The sequence below is a fragment of the Ceratina calcarata genome, unplaced genomic scaffold (genome assembly GCF_001652005.2).
Source record: "Ceratina calcarata isolate Rehan_Ccalc_2016 unplaced genomic scaffold, ASM165200v1 scaffold12, whole genome shotgun sequence".
Classification (NCBI taxonomy): Eukaryota; Metazoa; Arthropoda; class Insecta; order Hymenoptera; family Apidae; genus Ceratina; species Ceratina calcarata.
This window is the reverse complement of record NW_017132978.1, coordinates 993,556-1,000,224: the sequence shown is the minus strand read 5'-3', so window position 1 is coordinate 1,000,224 and position 6,669 is coordinate 993,556. Positions and strand designations below refer to the sequence as shown.

The following is a 6,669-nucleotide window of genomic DNA, read 5'->3' as shown; positions in this document are numbered from 1 at the left end:
TTAGAATACTTTACACAGTTTAGAATACACACAATCGTGCTCGAGCATGGACCCGTTGTAAATAGTGTAAATGTAAATGCACATTTTTAGTATAAAAACGTCGTTATTACGCGCGGCGTGAGAGAGGAAATGTTTCGGTACGGTTCGGCTCAAAAGTTGCTCACGCACCGTTTCGCATCGTTCTTTCGACTAAGTGTAAATGTATTATAATTAGGTAGAGTTACGTCGCAACGTTCTACGAAGTGTTCAATTAATTTTATTCGTTGATCGCTGACGAACGTGCTTCGGACTTTTGAGCGGGGCCGTCCGCAAAGAGTCGAAGGGTGAAAATAAACGAGGTCGTAAGCAGCAATTCGGGAAGAGAAATTCGACGTTTGATATCAATGAACAAGGATAGAATTATTAGCGATTTATACGATTTTCGACGGTTCTTGGTAAACGACGTAGCCGCTCGTTCTAGCGTCCTCGAAATTTGTTTCAACGCTTTCAGCTTTATTTATTCTCATCCCTCGAACATTCTGACCGATTTGTATCTCCGATTCGTACATACATATATATTTTCTCTGTAGACGTATAATCCGACTCAACGTTTGAATGTAACGCGTCATAATGTAACCGTAGAACCAATTCCAGATCGAAAATTTGTAGCGAAATCCTCGTATTTTTTTCCTCCCACTACGTTTATTGTATTCTTAACGCGAAGACTGTTGGACATAAAGAATAGTATGATCCACTCTTCGGAACGAATTGAAATTTTTCAGGGGCAGGGAGAATTAATAGATTTTATCAGTTCCTCGGACATCGACCTGGGATTTTCACGCGAATCAGAACGCTCGCAGTGTCGAACGCACTGCTGACTGCTGATTTTCAGTACTTTTTAACGAATGGGGTAAAATTTCTCGAGATTCTGTCCAGTGGCTCATACCATGCTACAGCCGAGTCGTTTAATCGTGTTAATTACGCACCGACAGTATAGATATTTAAGTAGATGTTCACGCGACACTTATTTACCGGGAGAGGAGCAACTAAGCAGCAGTACGTTGTTACTTCGGGGCCACGTACGTGGTATCCGGTGTTAACCAACTACGAGACCGGGACATTACCCGCGTTAGAGATTCATTTTGTAACATAAAGTGAAATATAATCATTTGTAACAGGATCTACGTTCACTCGTCAGACAATTCATTCGAACTAGAAACACATTACCGCATCGCATATGATTCCAATCGAACGAACATCGACGATGTCATATGTGACGTGATCCCGAGCGCGATGCGATAACAGCATTTCCACCCCCTCGAACAACATCCTCGTCCCGTCCGATGAAATTGAACAAGCAGAGCGTAGAAGGAAACATTTTGCTCGGGTCGGAGGGACGAAATTTACCGGGATTTGTAAAAATAAAATAAAATCTCCAAGTCCGGTCGCGAAATACGTATTTCGAGTGCTCGCCTATCGAAATGCGGGGGTGGTGTTAAACCGTGTTTGGCACGGGGTTGTCTCGGGGAAAATCCGAGGGTTAGTAACCGCGCGCGAACGCGTGTTCAGCGCGTACACACGTCCACGCGCAAGTGTTTATCAATACGCGAAACGAGTTAACTGGAAAACTGCCCCGTGTCCCCCGTTTCGATTCCTCCGAGTGAATACGAACGTCGAGGATAATCCCCCGTGCTCGATGTTTCGTGCTAACATTGCCAGAAATTTATCCCGAATCGTTACCCACTTTGTGTACTCCTTTGTCAGTCTTTACCCCGGGAGTTTGTACGATCGTACGAATGAAAATCGAATTGGAAGTTTTTCACCTGAGGAATACGAACCGTGTGGAATGATAAGTACTTATTTTACCGCGAACACAGTGTTCAACGTGACGAATAAAGGAATAGAAGCGCGGCTACATGGTTCGAGAGCACCGGAGGATCGAGTAGTACGAGTCAATGGACGGTCAGCCGTCCCTTTTCTGAGCAACTTCAACCTATTTGGACTACTGAGGCGTCTCGGCCGATCTCTGTCCCTCGACTCGGAAAGAGCCGCGATCAGGGCCACGCCCTCGACAAAGAACCGACGTCGACGCCGACGCCGCTCACCCCACCGCCGAAACCGTCGCTTCCCTTTCCCGGCGCGACGTGCACGCGCCCGAAACTGTACTCCTCGCAGAAATACTTGGTCTAAACGTTCACACACCGTTTCATATAACAATTGACGCGGCAATTGACGACGTAGCGATTCACGCGATCAACCATTCATTCATGTGTCAATCGATGCTAAGTTTTCTACGATGGTCGTCGAAATATTTGTTGGAAAAATTGTTACAATGCTTCGTCTGACGATCGACAGAACGTTCACGCGACACGTGAGAAACGAGCGATCGTCGATCGATCCGATCGAAAGAAGCTTCTTCATTCTGTAAATCGAATCTGAGAACGTTTCATTAATCAGTCATTACGTTTTCCATCGAACCGCGATACGTCCTCGCGAGTGTGAATTTCGTGTCTCCGTTCCTCCGACTGGCTCCGAACTCCCCACCGACGGGTTTCGTCGGGGTCGGGGTACTTCCCCTTCTTCGAATCGCGAACAGCCTGATGGCCCCAGGATCCTCGCCAGAGCGACTCGACCGATCGTCGACGGTTGTTCGCGGCCGCCCCCAGTCACCCACCGAGCTCGCGGCCGTCGACGTCGCAGCCTCTGTTTCTCGTGCCGCCGTCGCCGCCGCCGCCGCCGCCGCCGTCGTCGTCGTCGTCGTCGGCGTCGTCGTCGTCGTCGTCGTCGCCGCCGCCGCCTTCGCCGTCGTGCTGGTCGGTGTTGTGCGCGTCCGCTCACGTTGCTGTCCAGTGAACGTACGCGTATCGCTTCCCGTGAATCGTTCTGTGTTTTTTGTTTTCGTGCTCGTGTCAAAGTTAAAACACGCCCACGAGCCGCGAGTATAAATACGTGCGTCTGACAATTTCGATCGCTCGGTCGAGCATCGGCCGATCTTCCCGTGGCCGTGGGGACGAATTTTGGAGCGAGGATCGAGCGAGATTTACGGTGGATCGATGAGACCGGCACAGGGCCAAGTTGGCGGAAGCTGACCGATAATACACAAAGTGAGAACTCGGGTCTGTTGTTCCGTTCCGGTTCCATTCCCGGTCCCAGTGTGTGTCCGCTCGATTGTTCGGATCTTTGTTTATCTCGATACCGATCGATAACCAGAGGTGTCAATCGTCGCACGACGCTTTTCACGCGCTCGTCAAACGTGCGGGATAAGCTGTATTTGCCGACGTTTCGAGTCTTCGTCTTTTTGGCCAGCTTTCTTCTTAAGGTGAGTCTTATTACCGTTTTACACGGACGGAATCGACAACAACAACGATTCATCATTTGCATCGTCATTTTCATTAAAGATCCGCGAACGAATTCTAATGAATGATCATTCGTTACTTTCGTCAATTCTATACGTGGCTTAAGTAGTAATTCTCATGTGTGCCATTGTATAATTTCAAACGCGTATTTGCTCATTTTGCGTTTGCATTTTCGAATCATTTTTGCAATTATATGATTTTCGTACGTGTGTCTCGGTTCTGAACACGAGGGAAAGTTTGACACGTACGCGGTTGCGTAGTTATTGTGCCGCGCATGGATCACCAGTATTTTGATCCGTGTAAATATATACGTGTATATATATATATATATATATATATATGTCACCCCGAAAGCGTCGGTTTTATGCGATACTAATTGTACTTAATATACGTGAAGTTACACCCTGAAATATCGATCGAAATAACCATTAGCTATTAGAAACACTGTGTCTTATTCGTTGTCGAGTCGTAATTCTAGCAGTTGTATCGAGTTGGCAATTAATTAAGTCTACTTTTATTTCACAGTATTTAACGCGTCTCTTTTTGCTGTTGAACAAGCAGATCTAGTCTTGAGTTTGAAAAGTGCTCGAGTAAATACGTAGCTTGTGGCTCGGGTTCAAAAATAAAAATCTTCAGTTTATTTCTGCGTTCATATCGTTTGCCAATACGTTCATTGCGATTCTCGACTGTCCATTAAGAAACCGGATGTGCCTACTAGGTGTACATTCGCCTCTGCAAATCGTAGACACGTGCATCTCATGGCGAATACTCTAATTACGACGTGTATTATTAGTGTAGATACCGAATCGCGTGTTATTAATATGAAGTTATTAACTTTCCTACGAGACACGTGTTTAATGTTGATTAAAATCTTGGCGAAGGTCTCAAGACCGAAACAATTAGACTTCGTATCCCGCAACGATCTTGTTTGAAAGTTTCCAACGCCGTAATATCTGGCCCGAATTTTTCAAGAGGCCGTGAAATCTAAGTTTGTCGGAGGCGACGTTCGTGAATAGTTTATCTTATGAAAGAATTCAGGCCGCGTCTCGGAAGCAGCGACTCAAGAATTGTTTAAATAGACGCCGAAAGTCGAATTCTATCGGTCTATGATATATTTTTATGCAAAGCATATTCGCTGTCAATCCTATCCTCTACGTTTCATCGGTTCCCGAAGGTGTATCGAACATCGATACGTGTTGCGAATCTAACAAACCGTCCAATTAGCGATGTAACATTCCACACGAAAAACTCGCCGATTCGTAATCCTAGCTTAGCCGTTACGTATCGCGTTAATCAAAAATTTCCACACTGCGTAATTCAGTAAGAAACGTTTCGTTCAATTCATAATAATAATAGTAATAATTAGAGTTCGAATACTTGAGTTTTAAATGTTTTGTCGCGCGTGTACACTTAATTAAATCGTAGTTAGCGGCAGGGGCATTTGAACGTTCTCTCTACTGATTTCAGCGACTCGTTTTGACGCCTCGTCGAAAGGTTCGGCTTGGAAATTGCTCGCGACGGAAAGAAAGTAATGTATGTAACAACACAGAGAGCAATTTAAATCGACGGGGCGAGGCGAGGCGAGGCCTGGATTTCATAAGAGTCAATCGATCTCGTTTCGAAAGCACTCGGAAAGCACCCGTCCGTTCTTCAGCGGAGGTCCTCGATAATTTATAGATATGTTTACCGGCTCGGGGAGGAAATTTACTCTCATAAATTTAACAGTTTATTCACTGCTACCACTCGCGAGACGAAAGCGAGGAAGACCGTTCGTTTTTATACGGGATAGTAACTAGTGCCTCTTTTGCATTTCGACAAATTCAAATTCGCTGTAAATATAATAAGAAATTGAAACATTTTGCATAAACGTCCGCTGCGTACATTTAGCAAAGGAACAGACAGACAGACAGACAGACAGACAGACAGACAGACAGACAGGTTCAGAGTCAAGGTCTCTTGCTCTTGTAGAATTTCGTTACTGTCGTTAGAAGCATTTCAAGAAGGCATCAGAGCCCTTATCGACGTTCCCTTAGCATCGATGGGAGATGGGAAAATGACCAAAGGTGGAATAACGAAAACGAGGGAAAGGAGGTATCAAAGGACGTCTTTATCTCGCAACGTTCCATTCCTTTACTCTCTCGAGACTTGTCATTCTGCGGCTGCAGCTTCGCGGCAACCTTTGAAAAAGTGTCTCTGTGTGCGCATCTAATTTCAAGCACAGCCTCATTGTCGTTTATACAATCGTGCAACTACGCAATTGCGCATCCTGCACATTAAGAACTGTTTGTATCCGATTGATTTTGTCAAACAATGATACCGCGTGCTCGGACTGAATCGACGACGACGTGTTATTTAATGATTTTATTAAAACGCACTGTGCGTAAATTCATTAGATCGTGCAATTAATCAAATGAATTTATTCCAGTTTATTTTAATGAATTAAAACATCTTCTCGTAGAACTTGATAAATAAAATCGATCGCTGATGATTTCAAATGATTTTTACTGAGCGAACGTATGTAATAACGTCTCGCGCGTTTCCCTTAAATGGAATCGGGTTCGGTCGGGTTCGGGTTATAATTGAACATCCTGCGTTTCGCCTTTGCCATCGGATTGCCACAGATTTAGAGGTCGTCGGTGGTCAATAACCGACCTTCGCCACGCATACCGGCGAAGCTCGCGCGAGAGCAACTTACAAAACATTTAAAAATAACCCACGCGTACAGCTCCCAAATCGGAAACCTTGAAGTCTTTAATTCGCCTCGAACACCAGCTTCTTCGACGTACCGCAGCTGCATATTGTTCACTGATTTTACACCGGGACGATAATAGACTATGCTTTGATGCATTTATAAGAACACTAGATGACCAGAAGTTGTAAATACGTGAAACAGTTCAGAATATAAAGAGCTGATACTTGGATATTTAACGTAAACATTCTTTAAATTGGAACTAAACGCGTTTTATCTTCCATTGAAATTATTAGCATTTCTCTGTGTCGAAAGTTTCACGGTGCGAGTGAACCTGATCGCAGCAACAGACAATTTTGTAGCTGGTCTATTACACGTCAGCCTTCGCACGTATGTATGTGCGTCCGTCGTGTCAATCCGACACATTTGCCACGAGAAATATTAAAGCAAATAGTATATTTAGGTACGTGATTCATCTCTCGTTGATGGCCCGTAACACGAGTTATCTGCGAGTGAAATAAATGTTGCATGCCAGACCCATTCGGTCCGATCGTGTACGGTCCCGTGTCTCCTTCCACTTAAGCGTGTCAGAGAACAAGAACTTCCTACACGTATTTCGCGTTTAAGGATGTACCCCTTGGAAAA

General features: G+C 44.9%; 1 protein-coding gene across 1 annotated transcript in view; it reads left to right on the top strand.

The window, feature by feature from the left end:
• Positions 1-2,719: 2,719 nt before the first annotated feature.
• The window catches only part of Ptp36E (protein tyrosine phosphatase 36E), a 23,812-nt gene continuing 19,862 nt past the window's right edge, over positions 2,720-6,669 (top strand). The window contains exon 1 of the mRNA XM_018026102.2: positions 2,720-3,298. The gene's annotated coding sequence lies outside the window, so the exon portion shown is untranslated. The remainder of the gene's footprint in view (positions 3,299-6,669) is intronic.